Below are 25,888 nucleotides of genomic sequence, written 5' to 3'. Positions count from 1 at the left end.
GGAGATCCAAGGTGTTTTAGTGGGCGATTCCAATTATACAGTGGTAGTGCTATGGAGAGTCCCATACTCTGTAAGTAAATGCATTGTTTAAAAAAATGCCTCTCCGCCACAGATGTTGCAAGGAAACTTAGAGTGTCATCTACGGCGATGCTTAAAATTTAGCCCTTACTTTTGCCTCACAATAAGGTGAAAGAGTTGCAACCCGTGACGATGATCAAAACAAGTCGGACAGGGATGTCAGCGGTACATAAGGATGTTGACAAAGTTTGATTACGTGGTACAGGATGATGAAACTTTCGTCGTGGCAAGCTTTTTGGCAGCATCTTAGACAGAAATATTGTACGGAAACTGGAAGTAAACACGAGGCAGAGATTTCCAAACACGTAAAGCTGCCAAAGTTCTCGTGAGACATATCATCTATTCGTGACGATTGAGAAGCATAATTTACATGGTGACCGTTACCATCTTGCAACTCAGCTATCGTATATTTTAACTCTGACTTGGAATGATTCTTAGTGTCAATATGATCACTAGCACTAGTCTTGCAATAATTCTGTATTTCAAAAGTCGGCTGCGTAATCTGTTGAAAATAAATGATAGAATTCCTCAAAACTAATAAAATATCAAGACAGTTTTTGAAATAATTTTTTTTTCTTTTACATTTCAGATATTACAGTACCTCACAAAATTTGTCCGTTGAAAGCTTAGATATACAAAACACTAACAAGAATTTATTTGCTAGATATAGTTAAAATAGAAAAAAAAAACATCTTCAAAATTGAAACACCTGAATAAAATAGGCCATTTACAGTCGGGGTATATTGAACACTGGATTTTGAAGGTATGCATGCTAATTGATTGGCGCCGTTCAACCAAATTTAAACTCTACCGGATCGATCGTGCGTTCCGTGCCAGTAAGAGGAGCCTTTCGATCGCGTGCGCTTGTGTTTACTGCATGGTTACTACTGACGGTTAGACCATTTATCATTTGGTCATAAATTACCCTCAAGGCATGGAATTTTTAGCAGACCCCTGCCGATTGCCAGTTACTAGTTATAGGAATATTTGTCTGTAAATACCATCAATTTTAATTATGTATAGCGATCGAAATCAAAGTTATCAGCGAAACCCCTCTATTCAATAATATTTATGTTGAGCAAATGATACCTATCTAAACTTCGGCATAAATTAAGAGGTGGGGTACGGCCGCAGACAAAGAATTTATTGAATAAATTTAACTTCTTACTTCTCAATATTGAATGACTTGCTAAGCATGAAACGACTTCTGCGTCTTATAGAAGGATTTGTGCTGAAGGATTTTTTAGCAAGAGAATTGTTTAATTATCAACGTCTACCTTACGTCTATTTGGATTTAATTATTCCAATAGATCCGGAGGCTCGATTTTTTTTATTTACCGTATTTTAAATTTTTGTTTTATATACTTCTTTTGGTTTATTTTCTTCTATAATAAAATACTACTGTGAATTGTTTTTAGTAGCATAGAATAGGCTGTCCTTCTGAACTATATCAAATAGAAATGTTATGCATTTTACAAAGCTATCGGGTTTGAACTTATCTAAAACATCGTGAAAGACCAAAAACCTATTTTGTCAATTTACTTTTAACTCAAAAGTAATCTATATATACTATGCAGAGTAACTATCGTAAGGACATCGAACAACTCAGATCAACCGTTTTAGCACAAGAAAAAAAAGTCAAATTATATTACAACCAACTAGTAGCAGTGGTAAAAAACCCTTCCTCATCCACCTAGTGGTGTGATAATGCCTTTCTCTTCATTCATAACAGTCTCATGAAAATATATTTCTTTTATCAATTTTTATTACTATTTTTATAACCTTTATTATATTTTATTACTATTACTATATCACAATATTATATTACTTTTAATAAATAATTTCGGATACTAATTTTGACACCAATTGATTCAGATTGATTCGAGTAGTTCACAAAAGCATGCTTCAGTGTTTATGTCACACAGTCAGCATCATTTTTTCGAACTAGTGCTTGACATTTGCGTTTCCTATTTCTATGAGAACAGTGATGCTAATCTAAAAAAGCCTTCTCAGTCCACTTAGTGGAATTTTCATATATCTATACCACCATAGGGGGGAGTACATGAAATTTTCGAAATCGAAAAAAAAATTTTGATGCCAAAAGGCTTAGAATTGCATGAAACATCGAGATTTAGTGTTATTTCAAAAAAAATTTTTTTTTTAAATCGACTTTTTGGGACTTCAAGTCCCAGAAAGTTGATATTTAGAAAAAAAAAATTTTTTTTGAGATGACACTAAATTCCGATGTTCCATGCAGTTTTAAGAGTTTCGGCATCAAAAAAAAATTCTATTTTGGAAATTTCATGTACGGGGAGTATGGTGCTTTTTCAAGATCGAAAATTTTTAAACCTTAACCGTCGGGCAGCTAAGGGGTGCTGTCTGATTTAGCTCAAATTTTACAAGAGAACATTTTTCGAGGTGCTTAAACTTTTGAGCACTAGCGCTTTACGAAATTAGAGGTGATCCCAAAATATTGGCACCCTTATATATATAAGAGCGGCAAAAATCAACGTGTTTTGTCGGTTACGTCACTTATACAATCATATCTTCGGAACCAAAAGTCACAGCCATTTGGTCTTCGAACTTGATCAATACTCCGATAGTAGCTTTCAAACGAGCCTAAGTTTGTTAAAATCGGTTGAGCCATCTCCGAGAATCTTGCGCGGTAAAAACACAACGCGTTTTGTCAGTTACGTCACTTATACCTTCATATCTCCGGAACCAAAAGTCCCAGCTATTTGATCTTTGAACTTGATCAATGGCCCGACAGTAGCTTTCAAACGAGCCTAAGTTTGTTAAAATCGGTTTAGCCATCTCTGAGAGAATTGAGTGTTTAAAATAGCTTCGAAAAGTGCACACACATACACACACAGTCATTTTCCGATCTCGTCGAACTGAGTAGAATGGTATATAACACTATGGGTCTCCGAGGCTCCGTTCGAAAGTCGGGTTTTTCAGCAATTCTAATACCTTTCTATAGAGAAAGGCAAAAAGCAAGAGCATTACATTTTTTTTCTGGAATTTGAGCTTTCTGTTTCAACAGACTTCGCAGCCGATTCATAGCGTACGAGATCATTGCATAGCTAGTACTATAATCCTACTGACACTAAGAATCCTTCCAGGTCAGGGCTCGAACGGGTACGACAACTGGCTTGTAAGACCAGCATTGCATTGAACCACCAACTCGGGCCTAGCAACGGTGGTGCTAGATTTATTAAAGAATAAGTCAATTGGACGTTATGTCGGTTTTTCTTTAATAACTTTTCTGCAATCGTCGAATTGTTTTGTGGTCTTCGAAAGTAACACATATCCTGATTTTTAGAGTCTATAGTTTCCCATACAATATTCAAACCTCGGGCGCAAAAACACGGTTCCACAGATCGAGCTAAAAATTTGCATAGTACCTATGGGATCCAAAAAGAACACTTCCTTCTGACTTCAGGCTCCCGAATCACTGGGTAACTGGGCAAAATAAACGAAAACATAGGCATTTAATTTTTTTCTATTTTCTCAAACGTAAATTCAAATGAATGATCTTCAACCTAGAACGATCTCGCGGAGTAGATATCTACCCCAGCGATACTTCAAACGTTACCTTCATCCTTTAGGATAATTCAATCAGATATTTAGTCTGTTGTTTACTTTGGTGCATTATGTTTATTCACTTAACCAGTTGATCTATGACCGTTTGAAGTTGGCCTGGGGTAGAACTATACCGCACGAGAGCGTTTACGTTAGTGTTTTCGTGGGAGTGAAAAATACGGAAATGTAATTAAAACTTTTTGTGTGAGTAAAATATTTAAACATAGTAAGCGAGAAAAATTCAAATGATATTTTAATGTTACTGAACAATACAATTATTTATCTTGCGTGTAGAACTAGCAATTTGATACTCTTTGAAGTGAAGTTATCACATATTCAAGTAGAGGCATATACGAATGAAGCGATGCCGATAATTTTGGTTTCGTGGATAGAAAAAGCTCATTCAAAAAATCCTCCCTTCTAGCGTACGTACTTCACTAACCCTCATCACTCCATTGTCTTATACCATGCAACTTATGATTTCTCCTATTCTGCAGTCCTCCTTCCTATTTTTTGCATAAGTAATATACAATAGCTCAACCTATATATATATAGCGTTAATAAAAACTAACAACGGCAAAAATACACTTTTTAAAGAGTTTGGAACTCAATTCAGTTATACTGGTTCTCGTTTGCCGAATTTTGAAAATTTTGAAAATCAGTTAAACTCTTGAAAATTATTTAAAGATAGGGTGCTTTGAGATACATTTTATTCCTTCCATAGAAAATGTATGGCACAAAACCGATGTTTTGCGACTAGGGTTTCAAATAGGTAGGAAACGGCTTTGACTGTTCACTAGTTTTTAATTTTAGAGCATTTTTCCTCTACTTTTCCAAAATTTTAGTGCCACTTCTGCAAAAAAATGTGAATAATCGATAAACTTAAACGTGTTTAACACATGGATCAATAAGTCCCGAGACTAACAATAGAAACAACATTTTTTTTGCCAAATTTTTTTTATTCATCAACATAATCACTTTTTAGGGTGATACAATGGTTCCAACGTTTTTCCAATTTTTCAATACCATGTTTATAAAAAAATTTATCTTTCGCTTCAAAATAAGCTTCAGTTTCAGCGATGACCTCATCATTTGAGCCAAATCTTTTTCCCTGGAGCATTTTTTAAGATCAACAAAGAGCCAGTAGTCACTGGAGGCTAAATCTGGCGAGTATGGGGGGTGGGGAAGCAGATCAAAGCCCAATTCGTTCAATTTCGCCATTGTTTTCATCGACTTGTGGCAGGATGCATTTTTTTCCATCGAAAGTAATCGAGGCACCCACTTGAAAAAAACCTTTTTCATGCTCAATTTTTCATGAAGGATAGTAAATACACTTCCATATGGTATCTGTGTCATCTCAGCAATCTCACGGATCTTCACTTTACGATCTTTCAGTATAATTTTTGTCACTTCACTCACATTTTCCGGTGTAACGGCTTCCACAGGTTTACCCGAGCGTTCCGCGTCATTTGTGTCGGTACGACCACGTTTAAACTCGGCGAACCACCGACAAATCGTTACTTTCGATGGACAAGAGTCCGGATAACATTTTTCAATCAATTGCACTATGGTCCGAAACGGGAAATTAGCGTGACAAAAATATGTTCACTATTAAATATTAGTTTTTTGTAGTTGGTGTCTTCACAAAAGTTGTTTGTAATCAAATGGCGCTCCTTTTTATGAAAAATGCTACTAGAGTGGTCCTCATTTAGATTGAAATCTGAAATCTAACTTTCTTAATTGAACTCAAAAATGATTTTGTTGTACAATAAAGTTGTAGGAGATTTTATTTTGAGCAACTTTGCTGAAAAATGCACCTCTCTAGCTTTTCATTCGATCGAGTTACATCAATTTTTCCGAATAAAAGTAGGGTGGCTTCTGAAAATTCACTTTTTTTGTTCTAACTTTTTTGTGAAATGAGTCGTTTTCCGGCTTTTACAGGCTATTCGGTACACAAATGAATGAAAAAGAAGGGCCAGTGTCATAGGCGTCTCGGCACGATGTGGATAAAAATATTTGCATTTTACTAACTTGCACCAACTTGTTGGAAAGATTATGAAAATTTCTGTTCATAGATTTATCATGGCCGAATCATAATCGAAATAATCATATTACACAGTATCTCTAATCCTCAGTTGCTCAAACTCAATTGAAGTAGTTATTTTGGTAATAAATAATTAAAATTGTTCTGCAATCTATTTTCGGCTGTAGTTTTTGTGTGTCTCATTTCTCGGAAGGACAATGTATGGAACACTTGTAGAACTAATTTGATAATATTATTCTGCTGAAGAAAGTATGTTAATACGTTAAGGCGTTTAAGAGTTATGCAATGTTTTTGAATTTTTATTAAGGTATTTTTAAAACTAATTTAAATAAGTTAGAAAAATAACACCCTCTCAATTTTCTCTCAAATTTTTACTTATATTATGACCTTTCAAGAACCGCATAGGATACATTTTTATCGATCTGGCATCTAATGAATATTGATATTTGAAGCTTGACTAGTTTTCGATGAAAAACTAATCATTACTTTTTACTAATAGCTCATATGAGAAAGCTTGGTTGATCAAAATTGTGCGCAATGATTAGTACAACAACTCTTCTGAAGACAATTTTTCCGTAGAACGTTTCACAAAAAAGTTAGAACAAAAAAGTGAATTTTCAGGAGCCATCCTACTCTTATTCGGGAAAATTGATGCAACTCGATCAAATGAAAAGCTAGAGAGGTGTTTTTTCAACAAAGTTACTCAAAATAAAAATTTCCTGCAACTTTATTGTACAACAAAATCATTTTTGAGTTCAATTAAGAAAGTTAGATTTCAGATTTCAATCTAAATGAGGACCACTCTAGTAACATTTTTCATAAAAAGGAGCGCAATTTGATTACAAACAACTTTTGTGAAGACACCAACTACAAAAAACTAATATTTAATAGTGAACATATTTTTGTCACGCTAATTTCCCGTTTCGGACCACTGTTCATTGTTTCGCCTTGCACGGTGTTTTTACCCATTAAAAAACAATGTTTTATCAAAACACGAAACTCGGTTTTTTCCATTTTTTTAACGAACTACAAAACGACTTTACTCCAACCTCTATAACTCAGCTGTTTCTGGTCGGATCGACTTAAAATTTTGACCCGTTTGAAGGAAAGGTTAGTACTCTAGAAAGACGTGGTTACTGGTTTACTACGAGCGCCATCTCTGCTTTAGTCTCGGGATCATGTGTTATTATGTGGGATGTCTCCGTCTCCATGTGTTATTATGTGGGGTGTTTTCATCAAATTTTAAATGTAATTGTTTAACTTTTGGTTTTAAAAGTACCGGTAGTTATCGTCGAAACTTTAAAATGGAGCTCATATATATAATGAAATTTTGTTCTCCGTCTTAGTTTATCACACAGTGTTGGTCATTTTCTCGTTAGGGACACGTTCGGCATCCTCTTCTCTAAGCAAACTTTTAAAATCACCACCGCTGAGATGCGAGAAATGTCTGTTTCCGTTCTCAGTCGGTGTTGAACAGTCGTTCGCACCGCAGACAAAATAACAGTAATGGTAAAATACTTCATAATCAACTCTCAGCTGGTTACTTCACAGTTCTTCATCCCAGTAATCCGACTTGTTTCTCTTCCGTGAGAAACTCCTCTACAATTAATCTGGTTCTAACAGATCAAAGTCACATTTGTAGTGAACCAGTTACACATGCTTTACTTTGAGTCGGATCATCTTCCTGTAACATTCAGACTTTCCAACGAAGCTTTAATTAATCCAATTAGTTCTATATTCAACTATCATAGAGCTAATTGGTTGGATTACAGATCTCACATTGAAAATCATGTGGATCATGAAACTATTTTAGAAAATTCTGCGGACATCGACGCAGCAATTGATAATTTGAATCATTATATTATTGAAGCTAGAAATCTTTCAGTTCCCAAAGCTCAAACTAAATTAAATTCTCCTATCATCGATGACAATCTTCAACTGCTCATTCGATTGAAGAATGTTCGTCGACGACAATATCAACGTTCTCGCGATCCTGCTATGAAAAACACAGTTAAGGATTTACAAAAAGAAATTAAACATAGATTTGTGAGTCCTATTGAAAATGAAGTCTCACTGAAATATCATCATATTTCAACCCAAGTGTTATCACAAGATGACATTATTGAGACGAATTTTGATGAAATTAAATCAATTATTAGGAAACTTAAAAACAAGGAAGGCTTCTGGTAATGATGAAATTTTTAATATTCTTTTTAAAAATCTTCCCGATGTTGCCTTGATACTCCTGGTTAAAATTTTCAACAAGTGTTTTTCATTAGCTTACTTCCCAAAAAGATGGAAAAACGCTAAAGTAATTCCTATCCTGAAACCTGATAAAAATCCAGCAGAAACATCAAGTTATCGACCAATTAGCTTACTTTCTTCTATCAGTAAACTTTTTGAAAAAATTATCTTGTTGAGAATGATGTCTCATATAAATGAGAATTCAATTTTTCTACCAGAGCAGTTTGGATTTCGTCATGAACATTAAACTACTTATCAACTTGTCAGAGTAACGAACATGATAAAAGTACAGGGTCCGGCACTCGAAGTGTAACCAATTAAAAAGGCCATAAATTCAGTTTGGAAAATTACTTTTACTTAATTCAAAGTACAAAATTTGTAAAAATAATACAAAATTCAGAATCAATTCACTTTTGCTCGATATGACCACCTTTTGCCTTGACTTGATGACTTGAGAGAGCGAAGGAGTTGCTTCGTTTGGCCGAATGTGACTTGCAGGTATTTTGGTCCACTCGCAGACAATAACTTTTTTCAGCGCCTCGAGACTGGTGTGTCTTTTAGTTCGGACTTTGCTCTCAAAAATGGCCCAAGGAGAATAATCCATTGGATTTGCATCTGGTGAATTCGAGAGCCATTGTGTGGACGTGATGAAGTTCGGAACGTTGTTTTTCAGCCATTCTTGGTTCACTCGAGCTTTGTGAGACGGTGCCGAGTCCTGCTGAAACGTCCATGGTCTGCCACCGAAATGTTTGTCTGCCCACGGCTTCAAAGCAACCTCCAGAATACTTTCCCGATAATATGTCGCATTTACCTTGACGCCAGGCTCGATGAAAACGATTGGAGAGCGCCCATCTGCGGTTACAGCGGCCCAAACCATTATCTGTTGCGGGTGCTGCCTCCTGGTGGCCAATCGATGACTCAAATTCTCGTATGAACGGTCGGTCAAGTAAACCCTATCGTTTTGAGAGTTTACGAATTGCTCAATTGGAAAAATTTTCTCGTCAGAAAATACAATGTTCGGAAATTGACCGCTTTCGGCCAAACGAAGCAACTCCTTCGCTCTCTCAAGTCATCAAGTCAAGGCAAAAGGTGGTCATATCGAGCAAAAATGAATTGATTCTGAATTTTGTATTATTTTTAAACATTTTGTACTTTGAATTAAGTAAAAGTAATTTTCCAAACTGAATTTATGGCCTTTTTAATTGGTTACACTTCGAGTGCCGGACCCTGTAAATAAATCTTCTGGGTTATCCACTGGAGTTGCTCTTCTAGACATAGAAAAAGCATTCGACAGTGTTTGGCACAAAGGATTAATAGCAAAAATGTCTGATTTCCAGTTTCCTATTTATTTGATCAAAATGATTCAAAATTATTCAACTGATCGTAGTCTTCAGGTTAGTTATCAGAATCAGAATTAATCTGAATTGCTACCCGTACGAGCCGGTGTTCCGCAGGGTTCGAGCGTAGCTCCAATATTGTATAATATTTTCACTTCTGATCTTCCAAATCTACCCGTTGGTTGTCAGAAATCGCTATTCTGTGACGACACAAGTCTGTTAGCCACAGGTAGAAATCTAAGAGTGATCTGCAGTCGCCTACAAAGAAGTTTAAATATTTTCAGTGAATATCTGTCAAAATGGAAAATTAAACCAAATGCAGCAAAAACGCAATTAATTATCTTTCTTCATAAACCAAGAGCTTCTTTTCTTAACTTAACTTTTCTTTTAACTTTGTACGTGTGTCTTTCACGTTTTTCGCTCCTTACTTGAAACTCTCTCTCAAATGCAGTTTCTTCGCCACATCTTTCAAGGAACTGTTTGGAAACTTTGAACAATCCACTTGTGATCCTTTTCACTATACAGAAATTTTTTACGGCCACTCTATTCCTTCCTATCAACAGTTGATCGTTCGTCGTAAAGATTCAAAACACGAGAGACCGTAGATTCTGTAATTCCCTGCTTTCTACCGATGACACGATGAGAGAGAACCGGATTTTTAGGATGCACGCGCAAAATTATTTCACGCCTTCGCTTCCGACTTCATCTTCACAACGGTTGCGAAACTACTACTGTGACGTACACAATGTAAACATCACACATTGAACTAGTTCCTCAAAATTCTTATTGAATATAGTCAAACCGGTTTCCAGTTTCTGGTTTCGATAGTCCCGGAAGTGATGATTAATATCTCTAAAAGAGAAATTTTTTCGATTTTTCGAGTATGGGTCATCCGATCTCCATAAACTAAAATTCATTTAAACGGATTACTATAAGTAAATTTTAAGTTTTATATGGATCCGACTTCTGGTTCTGGTATTACTTATATAAAATTGCATTTAAATTGACGATGCTATGAACGTTAGTGTGAAAAAAAATTGTTCCGATTAGTAAGTCTTATTAGCAGGTAGCCCAAAGAACCGACTTACGTCATACCGATACCCAGTTTCCGTTCCCGGACGAACTGGAATTGTGGTGAAATTGGATCAAAAACAAAATCTGATCGCATCGTTACAAGTTTGGCATAAATATAAAAACTCAAGCGAAGCTAGAATAGCATTATTTTAATATATGATTATGTCTTAAAACACCATCCCCTGAGAATCTTCCAAAGGTGTCATCGTAACCATTTCTGCATACACATGTATCTTACCACTTGACATCATCAACGGTTTTATCGCAAAATGAATAGAACTATATCGCATCTACACATAACCTCAATGTTTCGTGATAAGTAAAACACTACATGGTATCTCCCCTCACCCACCACCCGCCACTTCACGAGGGCAATCAAAATTAAGGGTCAGTTAGTATGGGTGATGATTTTTCTCGCGTCGCAAATGTTCTTCATATCTACCATTGTCATCGGAAGGTGCCGTCGGTAAAGATGTTTCCTTTGTTTGCATTATATTAGTCATAAATTTTTGAATTAACGCGCATCCGCCGGTAGGCATCGGAATGAATAGTCGAACCGGATCGTGTCGCTCGTGTACTGCGGGTCTGTACCTATTGTATTCACTGGCGTGCACGTTTTTAATCATGTTTGCCTGGTCCACCGGTTCTGCCTACTTCCTCGACTTATAAGGTAGTGTGGCTAATTGATGGGACCGGTGCGAGTAGATCTGCCCAATTAAGCTCTGTCGATTCGAACAGGTTCGTCACTGGGTCGTTGACCATTTTATGTTCATTACGTTATTGCCAGTAGTCGGCACCATAAGTTAGCCATAGGCTGTCTGTTTTTCCGGTTGAACATTGAAATGCTCTGTTAAATCTTTGTAAACCTTGACGGTTTATTACAGCAGAAAAACGAGAGTCTTTACAATGGTGTTCTTTTCGTAAACATTCATTTATTACCCTATTCCGTTTGATTCACAGGTGTGGATATTCAAGGAGTCATGAAAATAACTTGAATTTTAACCGCAATCACTAATATTTGGCTAAAACTAAAATTTGAAACGTCGAACATTTTCATCGATTGATTGCCGTCAAAACTGTAGAGCGGAGTGCGAGCGAACTCCAATTGCAACACTGAAATCCACTTAAACTCTGCATAACTTTGCGGATAACTTCAAGAGGTCTTATGTTGCCCCGTAAAACAACATACAGCTCACGGTGTATGCATAATACATTTTATTGCTACCTCCTTTTGGCGTCGCCGTTGCCTCACTTGCCAAACTTCGACGCTGGCATCTCTGAGCGACTCGAGTTCGTCGCTTGAACAGTCGGGTGCGAATCGAGAGTCAAACGACTGCTGCTAACAAACAACGACAAGGCACAGAGAAACAGGAAACCTGACACAAACCGACTGTGGCACGTAACCTTTTGTTGCCGTAAATACGTGTTTGGCATCACATTTCTGCTGCATTTAAAAGCATCTTTGGGACACTTCACGGTTTTCGGCATTTATAGAAACTCCCACTTCCTCATCGTCAGCAGTCAATAGAGCCTGTAGTGCTGTGAAGTGTCTACGAAAGACCATGCCCAACGAAGGTAAACTGTTCCTTATTGTTTATACTATTTAAAGTATTACTACACATTTCAGTACCAAAAGTTCATTAGAGAAGGAGCATTATTAGCATAACGAAGATGGCCAGAGATGGATAGGGAAGAGTCGGAAGCCTTGGGCCATGTTTCACTTGACATTTTTTTTATAACTGAAATGAAAGGTATCTAAAAATTCCACACTTTAGCATTTTAGTATACCACCTTCAGAACAGAACAAATTGGCTCAAATGGCACGTTCCCAAGTAAAAACGAACAAAATAATTATTTCAAGCGAAATTGGTTTCTACACTTGACGCAATACACTCACTTAACGTTTATTTTTTTACTGATTTTGTTAGGTTTTTTGTCCGAATCAGCACATTTAAAGACTGTCCCAGAAAGTATGGACGCAACCAAAAACCGCTGCTATTTCGCAATCTGTCAATTTTTATGGCTGCGTCCTGCTGTTTACACTCTTCTCTAACCACTTGTGCAGTTGTTTATTCGTTTTCATTTGTTTGTTCCGAAATGCGTGGACTTTCAGCAGAACAACGTCGAAAAATTGTGTACACATGGTGCACAGAACGCGGACTGTCACTGAGAAAGATAGCAAAAATGGAAGAAGTAAGTGAAAAAACCGTGCGAAATGCAATCAGGAAATTCGGTGAGGATAACACCTTTGAGGATAAACCGAAAACGGGTCGAAAAGAATGTCCTGCTAACCCTCAGTTGGATAAACGTATACTGAAGGCGTTCGAGCAAAAGAAGGAGGTTTCAGTTCGGGATGTGGCCAAAAAAGTGGGCACTTTGAAGTGAAATGTTCTTCGTGCTAACGAACGTTTGAATCTTCGAACCTATAGGAAGCAGAAACAACCAAAACGTAGTCCGAAACAAGAAGCATCGATCAGGCCGAGAGTTCGAAAGCTGTACAATACGATTCTTGTTGGACGACGAAACCTACGTGAAACTCGATTACAAATCCTTGCCGGGATCACAATATTATACGGTGCGAGAAGGGCAAGTTTCAAACCAGTCCGAGACATCGATAATCGTACGGATCTAGAAAGTTTATGAAAATCGGTCACGTCATCTTTGAGAAAAGTGAGTGCAATTTTTTTTCATTGTTTTGGTGCATTTCACCCTGTAATTCCGGAACCGGAAGCCGGATCGGGATAAAATTTAACAGCAGTCTATGGGACCTTAAGACCTTTCATTTGAATCTGAGTTTGTGAAAATCGGTTCAGCCATTTCTGAGAAAATCAAGTGACATTATTTGTCACATACACACATACAAACATACATGCAAACATACATACAAACATACACACTAGAGATGGTCGGGTATAGAGATTCTTATACCCGAACCCGACCCGTACCCGAGTGAGCAGTAACATTTTTTACCCGTACCCGATTAAAATTTTAAATAAATTACCCGATAAAAAAATAAAAAATAATTACCCGTACCCGACCCGAACCCGAATGAGCAGTACAAATTTTACTCGTACCCGAGTGAGCAGTAAAATTTTTACCCGTACCCGATTAAAAATTTAAAAAATTACCCGTACCCGACCAAAAACCCGCCGAGTACGGGTACGGGTCGGGTTTAGGGTAAAATACCCGAGACCCGACCATCTCTAATACACACATAGAAATTTTGTGATCAGAAATCTGTAACAGAATTAATGAAAAAATCGATTTTCGATCGCAGCTTTGGAGATCTCTAGCGTTATACACTATTCGTCTCAGCTCGACGAGATTGGAAAATGTCTCTGTCTGAGTGTATTTATGTATATATGTATGTATGTATGTACGAGGTCTGTTCAAAAAGTTCCCGGAATTTTTTAATTGCGCGCGTCTGGGAGTCCGGTGGTCAACATTTTTTTTTATTGTGTTGGTACATATGTCCCTAATGTATGGTGAAATTTTCAGCTGTATTCATTGTTTACATTCTGTCTTGTAGCGGCTGGTGTAGACGTGTTTTTTGAGCTCGGCGATTTTTGTTAGTTTAAACAATGGAATAATTGAAGAATTTGTATTAAATTTTGCGTGAAAAATGAAATAAAGTGTAACTAAGTGTGCGAAATGTTACAGAGGGCCTACGGTGAGTCTGCTATGAAAAAAAACAAGTGTTTACGAGTGGTATAAGCGTTTCCAAGATGGCCGCGAAGACGTTGAAGACGACGAACGCTCCGGTCGACCCAGCACGTCAATAATCGATGAAAATGTGGGAAAAGTGGAAAAAATGAATATGGATGATCGCCGAATGACTATTAGAGAAGTTGCTGATGAAGTTGGAATATTAGTTAGCTCATGCCATCATATTTTTTTTAATGTTTTGGGCATGAAACGAGTGGCAGCAAAATTCGTTCCAAAACTGCTGAATTTTGATCAAAAAAACAAACGCATTACTATCGCTCAGGAGCTGTTAAACGACATCAACGACGATTCAAATTTACTTGAAAGGGTCATAACAGGTGATGAAACATCGGTGTACGGTTATGATGTCGAAACAAAAGCACAATCGTCCACGTGGAAGCACCCAACGTCACCAAGACAAAAATCGCCGAGCTCAAAAAAACACGTCTACACCAGCGGCTACAAGACAGAATGTAAACAATGAATACAGCTGAAAATTTCACCATACATTAGGGACATATGTACCAACACAATAAAAAAAAATTTGACCACCGGACTCTCCAGACGCGCGCAATTAAACAATTCCGGGAACTTTTTGAACAGACCTCGTATATTTCTTACCGTTCAATTTTCTCAGAGATGGCTTAGTCGATTCCCACAAGCTCAGGCTCGTTTGTAAGCTACTATTGATTCACTGAACAGGTTTGAAATTAGAATGGCTGCCACTAATGGTTCCGATAATTTAGCGGTATAAATAACGTAAACGACAAAACCGCATTACCGCTTCATTTTCTCGGATAGCGACGAGCCGTTTTCGATCATTTTAGACTTGTTCGAGATTAATATTGGGTTGTGAATCATGTTTGAAGTTCATATGGCTGACACCTTAAATTTCGGAGATTTAATAGTACAAGTGACATAACTGAGAAAAACAGTTCGCTTTCACATCTCATCCAAGTCAGTCGATAAAACAAAACCGCTTACGTTCGGGACAGAAGAAACCAAGTACAGTATTGTGTAGTGAACAATAGAACGACCTCAAAATGAGTGAACCAAACGAACAAAAGCTACCGCCGACACGAAAGAATACAATTGTTGTTGACTTCAGGCAGTGCAAAATTCGACCTTCGATACGAGAACTTGAAGGTTTGCTTAAGGAGCAAATGCATCTTGACATTAAACGTGTGCATTTACTTCAATGCAATAAGACAAATAATGTTGTTTACATAAAGTTTTATAAAGAGTTGGATGCAATTCAATTCGCTAAAGACAATAATAATGTGCACTATGTGGAGCATGAAAATATCAAGTACAACATTCCAGTATATATGAAAGATAGTGCTACAGAAGTGCGTGTGCATGATCTTCCCTCATGCGTCACCGATTCATATATTCGCAAAACTATGTTCCAATATGGAGCGATTCTCTCTATCGAAAAAGAAAAGTGGAAGAATTTTTTCCCCTGTATTCTAAATGGCGTACGTTTATTACGTATGCGCTTGAAGAGGCCTATACCTTTTTATGTGATTTTCGGTCAAGATACAAGAATTCCGTGCAAATCACTTGTTACCTATGACAATCAGATGGCCACATGTCAATATTGACAAAAAGCTGTTCACTATGGTAAGCCATGTGATAAACTGAACAAGGAGACAACTACACCAAAGGACAACGGTGCTTCCTTCACACAAACCCTAAGCAACCCCAGTACGCCTGTGACAGTCACCAACAACAGTGAAGCATCCCCTTCAACGAAACCATCCAACGTATCCCCTATAGAACAAAGTACACCAGCTGCAGTTAACAACATACCATCCAACCAACCAGCAACTGCAAACAATGTACAACAAGGCGCATCTACGGCAACTAGCAACGAAATCAACAACAATACCACGGCAATGGATGACGAGACGAACCACGAACGAAGTGCCCCTAAATCCTCGCAAGAGGGAAATGGAGGCTCCTCTCCCCCTAGAAAAAGGGCGACAACGAGATCCAACTCAAAAAAAAATTTACAAAATCGGCTCAATCGGCCACGTAAAGCTTGTACGCATATAGGCCTGAACAAAAATATCTTTTAAATAAAAAAAATTAACTGAGAAATTGTTTTTTTTTCCTTTCGCACAATTATTTCAGAAAGTGACTAATCATCTAAATAAATCCATTATAACTAATGCATATGCTTTGAGGAATGTTGCCGAATTTGTAACGTAAGCACTGAAGCATGCTTTTGTGAACTACTCGAATCAATCTGAATCAATGAATTTGTACCAAAAATGATACCAAATTTGTGTGAGGAGTTGTCGTAGTACAAAAGGAAAAAAATATTTTAATGAGACTGTGTCAATGATCCTTTAGGTTAAAGCCGGGGTTAAGTAAATGACATAAAACAGAAATAAATTATAAAATAAAAAAGAATATAAAATAAATCGAAAAGAAAACGAAGCGATAAAAGACACTACTTCATGAGCATATTCAATATAACTGATAAAAAGCGATCAGACGTTACAAAAAGTGAGCTTATAATTCTACCAAGCAAATTATGAAATGAATTACCAAGTACAGGTACGACGAAGAAAAATAATATTAAACCAATCTTGCGTGGCTTCAAGAAACATAAATTCATTCCCCTGATCGATAGTTTTATTCGAATTATGCAACAACATCCCGCGCATCTTTCACATTGGGCTGCAATTTTCGACATCGGAATCATCATCATCATCATCATCATTCTCTCCTTCTCTAACAAATTCGTCTTATTTTGGGAGATACACATTTGTTACATTCACTGCATCGTTTTATGTGTGAGGAGATCTAAACATACAATCTCTCTGTTTGGTGTATGGAAACTCTTCGACATTTTTCGATGCCTTGCTGATATTATTCCTTATTCGTCGAGATGAGCTCGAGCATATCGCAATGTCTACATGAATAAACGCAAAAGTCTACACATATTACTCATCCATCATTCCATGTTGTATTAAAAATCATTTTCACGCACGAGTGCCTAAGGTTTTCGAGTTACGGATCTAATCACGGAAATGGCTGAGTCAAATTTAGTATCGTGATTTGCAAATGTTTCAATATCAGATAGGAGTGGATTTCAGTTACACGTGTAAGCCTCCTCGCTTTATAACTAATTTTTTTTCGCAAGGGCAGAGTTGAATCATAATCAGGTTCTATTTTTATACATCATCGAAACACCCCACAACAGTGTGGATCGGTTCAACGAGGCAACACTTGAAAGCGAACTCAAGAGAATCAGTACAACGACTCCGGCCAGACGAAAAACATGACAGTCACCAACGTTTTGAACCCGGATGCGGAAAAAATAGCGAACTGGGAGGCGCAAACATTTCGAAGAAGTAGGTTTTGGTTTTTGGCCACGTCGTTCGAACTTGTCTGCACGTTAGCTTGCGAAAATAAAACACTGGTGGAATGTTATATAACTTGTACAGAATTGAAATTTTTCAACTAATTTGTTTAATTCAATTGTTTTTCACACACGAGAAAATCCAAAATATTTAAAATAACAGACGATTATTTGCTTATCAAACTACATTTTTGTTGTTTTAAACTAGAATCCGAAGTAGAATTGTTTCAAAAATTCAACTGATTCACATTAGATGATTCGCGTTTGATTCGAGCTATACGCAAAAATATGAAGCTAGTCTAAGACAATAAAACTTTTATTAAAGGATTAACCTTGATCGATGATTATATCAATCTAGAAGCTTGGGTGTTCTTGGGTGTAGACTTCGTTTTGCTCAGTTTCTCACATGGCTTACCTTTATAGTATGTTAACGTTAGCGCTGATATCAAGTGATACAATACAATCCATACAATTTGATGTCAGCGGATATCACTCTTTCGGAAAGATATCCGGGATATCATGAACAATACCTTTGCGAATTGTCAAAAGTCGCAGTAAGCAACACTGCTGATGTCATTAAACGCACTCATTTATAAATGTCACATCAAGAGAGACAATAAACAATCGTTATAAACATGTGAATCGTTATAATTTGGTATGTTTAAACGAATACAGACGTTCGGAGACCAATAAATACGAAACTTCAATTTAATGTAATTTTAAGAGAGAAAAGTAATATTATTGATATATTGTTCTAATGAAAACATTCAAGATGTCATCTTAATTGTGACCAACGAATTAATCCTCACAGTTTCTCACAGAAAAGAACGAAACGACAGTTTGCGTTAGGTAATGCAGCAAAATTATTGTATTAGTATTAGATGGTATACAAATGAGTTGGGATAGCTCGAATGTTTCCGTTTATGATTAGAATGACTGAAGCAGCCCTTGTCAGTTAGAGGGTTAACTGGATAATCTATGTGTTGACCATAAATCACATAAGAAGGTACTTCCTTTCGTGTGAAAAGAATTTTTGCCATACTGAGACCTAAAAAAGAGATCTTTAAATTATTTATTCCTAAATAAGATCATCGAGATTGGAGTACATATAATGAATATTTCTATCGCGACTAGACTGGTAAAGCACCGAACCAATAGATGCTAAAAACAGTTAAAGGCTGCACCGTCTAAATTCCGTACACACAAAATTCATTTTCAAAATTCGAATTTTCATCCGATTATGACACAAAGTTTCAGAGATTTTAATTTAAAATTAGTCTTGGCATCATTTAATTTATTTCATTTTTGCACGACCACTGAATCGACAGTTTTCTGCATATCAACCCGTGCAATCTTCATTTATTCTGCTTTATTCACTTCTTTTTGGTTGTTTGAGAAAGAGCTCCTTCATAATGACCCAGTATTTTTATAATTGACATAGATCCGGAGTGTTTGGAGGTTTTAGCTCTTTCAGCACGAAATCGAGATCATTCGCCTTGCACCACTCTAGCTTGTCCTTCGTGCAGTGGCAAGATGCCAAATCCAGCCAGAATATCGTCGGAGCCTTCAGGAGAGGAAGAAGCCGGTTTTGGAGGCATTCTTTCAAAAACACTTGTCCATAACATAGCAGTTTTTGTGGAATTGCTACTTCCGACTTGACGGTTCAACATAATGAGGCTAATACAAAACGTAAATTTGAGTAAAAATGGTTATGTGCATCTAGCATTAATTAGGTGGTGAAAACCTTCTGCCTCTTAAACTTACTGCATTTCCATTTAGGATGCTTACGGTAACGAAAGGTGTAATCCACATCCGCAAGTACAAATCGCTTGCCAAATTTAGAAACTTCTAGGCGAACTTCAACGTCTTCTGCGTCCGGAGGTTCTCGGGACCATCACACTTATCCTTGGCAGTCACATGATGAAATCAACTTACCGAGTGTAAACAATACACATTAAATTAAGTCTGCGCATCATTTTAACTAATTTTACCCAACGAATCAAAGCAATTTGAATGTGTATGGGTTTTGAATAGTTCAAGTGTCGTTAATCCGCGGTTTATCGTTTCTGCTGACGGCTACGACTGGATTTTTTGAAATTTTGTGAACTTTGAAAATGAACTGTCGACTATTTAAATTATCGATTTAGTTAATCATTTAAAATAACCGTTGAAATTGATTGAACAGAAATCTATTTTATTTTTTTTAACAAAAAATTGCTTTGATAAAAAAAGTACTACACTGAAATAAAATAAAATGATAAATTGAAATAAATGTTTGTCTAGCAAATACTTTTATTTCAATAATCAAATTTGTTTGTTCAAAGCACAAAAATCTTGACTAGTCCAACGTAGTTGGTTCCACATTAATTTGTTCTGTTTATCAGGAACGTAAAACTTAAATAGCACATCACTCATTAAGTCGTATGACTGACACGCAGATGTCGCTATTATTATCAAATCTAAATGACGTTTAGGAAGCGTCAACTTTCAAAAGACTATGCGTGAAATTTCATGTCATTTCGATTTCGATTTCGGCAGGAAAAACTAACAGTCATTTAAATGCAGCCACTTTTGTCATTTTCAAAACAATCGATTCAAAACGATTTCGTTTTATCATTGCTTCTTGATTAAAAAAAATACTGTACAAGCTTAGCAAAGTGGCTTCAAAAGTGTTCTACGGACCCTGCTCCATCGAAAAGAACCTTTTGTTAATAGTTTGTTTATTTCAAACGCGGTCCTTCAGATACCGATGATGGTGAACGTTCTGGTCGTTTATAAAAATCAAAAAGGTTCACAAATTTATTATATCTAATCGTAAATTGAAATTGCTCTATTCAAAGTGGGTGCCGCGTTTACTAACAGTCGGTCACAAACAATAACGTGTTGATGTTTCAGAGCAGGGTTTGCCATTTTTATGAGTAATAAATTAAATTTTTTGAGTCGATATGTGACAATGAATGAAACATGGATCTATCACTTCACTTCGTAATCACAACGATCATCATCTGAGTGGACTGCAGCCGAAGAACTACGTCCGCAGTGTCCAAAGGCAAAACAGTCAGTTGGGGAGATTATGGCTTCAGTATTATGGGTTGCATATGGTATAATCGTTGTTGATTAACTTGTAAGATTATCAATAGCGAATACTACATAGGAAAAACGACTTCATATGTCGAAGATAAAACACTGTTTCGGCAAGACAATATACCGATTCACAAGTCGATGGAAACGATGGTTAAATTGTACGAATTACACTTCAAATTGCTTCCTCACCCTCCGTACAGTCTAGTTTTGACCCCAAGTGACTACTGGCTATTCGTTGATCTCAAAAAAATGCTCGCGGGTAAGGAATTCAACTCAAATGAAGAAGCAATTTCTGATAGTCAATTATATTTTGAGGCAAAGAACAAATCCTTATATTGCTTATATTGCTCTTGAAGGAGATTACATTCATGAATAAGATAGAGTTAGTCACACGACTTATTGACAATATCTGTCGCAATCGACCTTGTAAATTGAATATGTTTCCAAATTTGGATACTTTATCGTAATACCATTCAAGCAAACCATAGATTGTAAGAATCTGTCAAGTGTTAACGGAGATATCGATATTTTTGTATAGGCGATTTTTCCACCATATCCCAATATGTAGTAGGGATTTTGAATAAAGCACGTTGAACTATCGCTTGGCATCAAAATCAGACATAATTTTCAATACAAGCGTATCTGATTAATTGAAAGATTGAATACAGTACTCTTCAGCATAGTATTTTCGCTAGATTCGTTTTCAGCACGCATTTTTTTTGGCAACATAATTATTCGACTGCGACGTGTTTCAAAACTATATTTTAGATGATTTATTATTTTTAGTTTTTTTTTTATTATAAAGTCGCCATAACTAAGTTCAGTTTTTGCAATGACTGAGTGGAAACATGTATTGTCGAAGCCAAATGAAAAAAAAAAACTTCCAGAAAAGATGATTTTTTGGAAAAAGATACGCTCAGAGACAGGACTCGAACCTGCGTTTTTATGCATTCCGTGCATACGCGCTACCATTTCGCCACCCTAAGCCTTGTGATAGACACAGCTCCAAAACACGACTAGGCATGATAAATATATTTTAGAAATGCTGGAAAAAAACTTTGAAATTGTGGTGATAATCCATATGTTTTCATAACTGAATCCATTGTAACTGTCTTCAACTACAACCAATATTGTAATATCATTTTACACAAATATATTCAAGAAAACGCGCATAGATAATAAAAAATAAAACATAAAAAGTCGGTTTTCACAGTGATTGCATTGCCGTTCTTTATGAGAAAGGCAAAAAAATATGTTTGCGATTGGCTTCTCTCCGAAAAATATTTCGATGTTCTGGAAAGTATGTTTTTCGTTCAGAAAGAAATGATATTTGTGTGCAAAATAGAACTCCTCCGTTTACGAAGGATTAGGCTTAAATCTGTTCCAATATGTAACTAATGCTAGGAGGTGATAAAACGAACATACTTCGTCTATACCGATCTCGAATTTCGCTTCCGGAAGTAGCGAGAATAGTGTTCAAAATCGAACAGATAAACAAACATTTCTGTTTCAACAGACTTCGCAGTCGTTATTCTTAACAATCCTTTTCTCCGATTATTTACCGATAATAATAACCAAAGCTATCATCTTTTAATCTGCACTGAAGAAATTAACGAAAAATGCAGGAATATTTCGCAATAATCGATAAAGAAAATGAACAAAGAGAATCTTTCGATTATTATGCAGATATTATTTTATGTGACTATGCAAATATCGTAAAAGCTCTTCAAAAGTTGTTCAAACAGTTGGTGACCAAAAGAACCAGCTTTAGCCATACTATACCGGACCCAGTTTCTATACCCAGTTTCCAGTTGCGAAAGTAGAAGAATTAGTGATCAAAAATTTCAAAACGAAACTAAATTCGATTTTTCCGGTATGAATAGAGCCAGAGCTTAAAATTGTCACGCATTCTCAGTGAAAGAATCCAATTCAACAGCGTCATTTTCAATATTTTACTGTCACATTCGTAAACGACCGACACCAGAACAAATGAAGAGAGACGAAGCATTTTCGTTTCTCATTGAAAAAAGAGAGATTATGATTGCTAACGTCACTCTTTCCTCAAGATGAAAACCAAACTAACGTCTGCAGGGAGCATCAGCAGAATTTCAAATTCTCATTCTTTCATCGATGTATTGAAAATCTGTGACGCTTGGCTATAAAGAGTGACTAAGATATGACAAATCGAAGTAATTGTCTCCCAAAACCTCTTTGGAAACCAAAACTACTACAAATTCGAGCACCAACAGGTAAAAGTTATTGTGAAACCTTTTTCTGTCATTTTCGATTCTCAAAGTTTCAGTTGAATACCGACACTGCACACTATGGGGTTTTAACTGAAAACCGCAAATGACTGAATTGTGAATTATTTATGTCATTGACTGGACAGGGATTTCGTTCTCATAGTTTGCAAGTGAAGCTGAGAGTGACATTGATTTCTCGTCATTTTCGTCTAATTTGAGTCAATGAGAATCGCTTTTATTAGCTCTGAATAGAGCATTTTATAAACTTGATATCAAATGAAAGTTCCTGCAGTCTTAATGGTTCTAATTTTATCCATCTGGTTCCGGTATTATAGGGTGATTTGAAATTCCGATGTTTAAAAGGGTTTTACCTTTTCAGCAAAGCCATTTAAAATGAAGGTTTGGAATCACTATATAAACGTTTAAACAATTCTGATAAACTGATGTTATTTGGCAATATTTTTCTAAAACCCGAATCCATAATTCGGATCGGGATTACATTTGCCTCTCTACGTATGACTAGTTTATTGAATGTAAACTCTATGCAACGAAATAAATGAAAGAACAAACCGCACACTTACCAGGTTGGGTGGAGTTTTCCACAACCGATGCTTCTTCCTGATCTCACTTCGACCGATTTATGCTACTCTGAAGTATTTTTCCAACAGCTCTGAGATCCGCTCTGGCTCTCTGTCTCTCCCCCACACAACGCAAGCCGGCTCGATTGGTTACTTCACTGTCACACCACAAAAGTAAGCTTATTATTTAATCAACTTCTTAGCTTAGGTTGTTGTTGTTATTGTTATTGGTGGTTTTACAAATGTCGCGTTCGGCGTATCCGTGGAGCTCAGTTGGTTGGAATCTGCAAGATCATCACCGACAGTCGTCCAGTCAGTAGGTATATGTTAGTGATGTAGTGTTAATTTGCTATGCACAATCTTAGTGCAGTTTTGCATAACTCAATTTGTGTAATTGAAAAATCTAGGCAATTTATTTCAATGAGATACAACGTGAGTTAGTTGATTAGCAATCAAATAATAATTTTGATTTTCGTATTTAAAAGCTTACAAACGCATGATCAGTTATTTGCCTTGACTCAGAAAGGAAACTCGAAATAATTAATGACAAGTGTTAGTCACTATGACGATTGATCGTTAGTACAAGGGGGCATGCATTTCTACAACTCTTCTACGCACTACTCGGTCGCGTCTCATCCTTGAGTTCATAATCGCCGAAATCGTTTTTTTCTGATAGTACACTTTTACGCAATACTCTTCATGCACCAATTCTCCGGTCACACTCTAATGTGCAACACAAATATTTTGCATAAGTACAGCAAACGATTGCATTTACAGCCAGCCTACTTCGCTCACTCCCGCTCTTCACTAAATATCACATCTCTTTTCACTTTCTTTCAGTCGTTGCGCCCACTTTTCCCACACTCCACGCGAGATTCAGTTGCTCTTTCACTCTACCCGCGCTACAAACCGGCATTTCTTGCTATTTTGCTTCGCTGCAGCTAGATCACTTCACTACACGGCCGCCATGCTAAGGTGCTTTAACTTTAACAGCCGTACAAATGACAAATAGATGCGGTTTGTGGCGGAGGAAAATGGCTCCCGCGGTGCAGGGGTTTTGTTTTCACTTTCTATCGCAACGCGCGAGCTTCGATCATACGCTTTTTCCCATCGCTTAACTTAGTGCTTGTTTTTGCAGCTCGTGTTTTTTTTTTTTGTTTGGAAGAAGAGAGTGTAAGGCGCAGGAAAGAAAAATAAATAAGAGTTAGGTAATAGCGATGAAGTTTATTACTTCACAATATTACATCGCGTGCGGTTCGTCACTGGGGCAGTAGATTTAGGGTTTTTGGGGCCTAGGCGAGATACTTAATGGTATTTCTACCACACAACGTCCAATTATAACACCTTGATGGTTTCATACGGTGAACATATTTTGCAACGGTCGCTGATTTCCTTTTTATACTAAATGACCACGCTGATTAATTTCCACAAATGCATGGACATCGCGCTAACCCATATAGAGATTCTTGAGTAGGCTAAATCTACGGTTTCTAGACAATTAATGTACACGACGAACAGACTTACATTCTTAGCAATAAACACAATGCACACAGCTTTGACACGAATAATGATCACAAAACATCCTATTATCTTCAAACACAATACCTTAGACGATCCCTGATTCGATCCAATACGACAGCTACGGACAAATTTGAATGCGGAAAAGCACAAAAAATCGCTACCGACACGTACGAATGTTCTTTGTAAACTGATCGGTCATACAAAAGCTGTTTTGTGCGGCCCCGTGAGTTCCTCGAAGACCGTCTCAAAGCACAGGCACAGGCCGCATATCGTGTAATCCTCCTCACCGCACTCACTCGCGCTGCTTCCAATCCAAGGCGTAGCGTGCTGCGACCAAGATTGGCACCAAGATAGGCAAGGGGGAAGTTGCGAGACGAAACCACAACCGCGATGAACAACAACGACGTCAGAGTAGCGCTGAGTGTAGTGAGTGCTGTTTGCGGAAACAGAGAGTAAGCCACCAATTTTACTACTACTATAAGATACGATGTTCGGTATGAGCAAATATTGCTAGTAGACTGAGCCTAAGATGAACTCGAAGCACGCGGATTCCCATTGCACGATGATCGTCTTGATGGTCCACAGTGATTCGAGGGTGGTTCGTCGTGGTTAAACATAATTGTAAAAAAAACAAACGTGATCATCAATTCTATGATGCTGATGTCGGAATAATTGATTGATTGATAAAAATATTCGAGCACCTGTAATCGATTAGTGGCACGAATGCTAATCAAGGTTATCGTTTAATCGATTAAATTTCGAATAAATCGAAAGTTGGATACTGACAATTGGAGGATAATGATGGTCCAATAAGAACTGTATTTTAAATTGAAAACATAAATATTCAACTTTTGGACAAAACTTATCAGTATCGTAGATTTTTTTACGTGTGCGAATTTAAAATACAGAAAATATAACCTTAGACACAGTGATCAGGTTCTGAGTATTTACAGTTCTACCAATTTGAATAGTTTTTCGATATCACACATCAGCGGCTGAACCATTCATGAATTTGTTTTGTGCGC

General features: G+C 36.9%; 1 protein-coding gene across 6 annotated transcripts in view; it reads right to left on the bottom strand.

Moving 5' to 3' along the window:
• LOC131427047 (dual oxidase maturation factor 1) overlaps positions 1-25,058 on the bottom strand; it is a 95,405-nt gene extending 70,347 nt beyond the window's left edge. The window contains exons 1-2 of one of the 6 annotated variants that reach the window (XM_058589932.1): positions 24,948-25,058; positions 23,346-23,626 (exon numbers count right to left, since the gene is read on the bottom strand). The gene's annotated coding sequence lies outside the window, so the exon portion shown is untranslated. Of the gene's footprint in view, positions 1-23,345; positions 23,627-23,960; positions 24,833-24,866 lie in introns of those variants that run through there. The other 5 variants (XM_058589931.1, XM_058589934.1, XM_058589935.1 and 2 more) reach the window with 5 other exon arrangements.
• Positions 25,059-25,888: the final 830 nt, after the last annotated feature.

This window comes from Malaya genurostris, chromosome 2 (assembly GCF_030247185.1).
Source record: "Malaya genurostris strain Urasoe2022 chromosome 2, Malgen_1.1, whole genome shotgun sequence".
Classification (NCBI taxonomy): Eukaryota; Metazoa; Arthropoda; class Insecta; order Diptera; family Culicidae; genus Malaya; species Malaya genurostris.
This window is presented reverse-complemented; position numbering and strand designations above follow the sequence as displayed.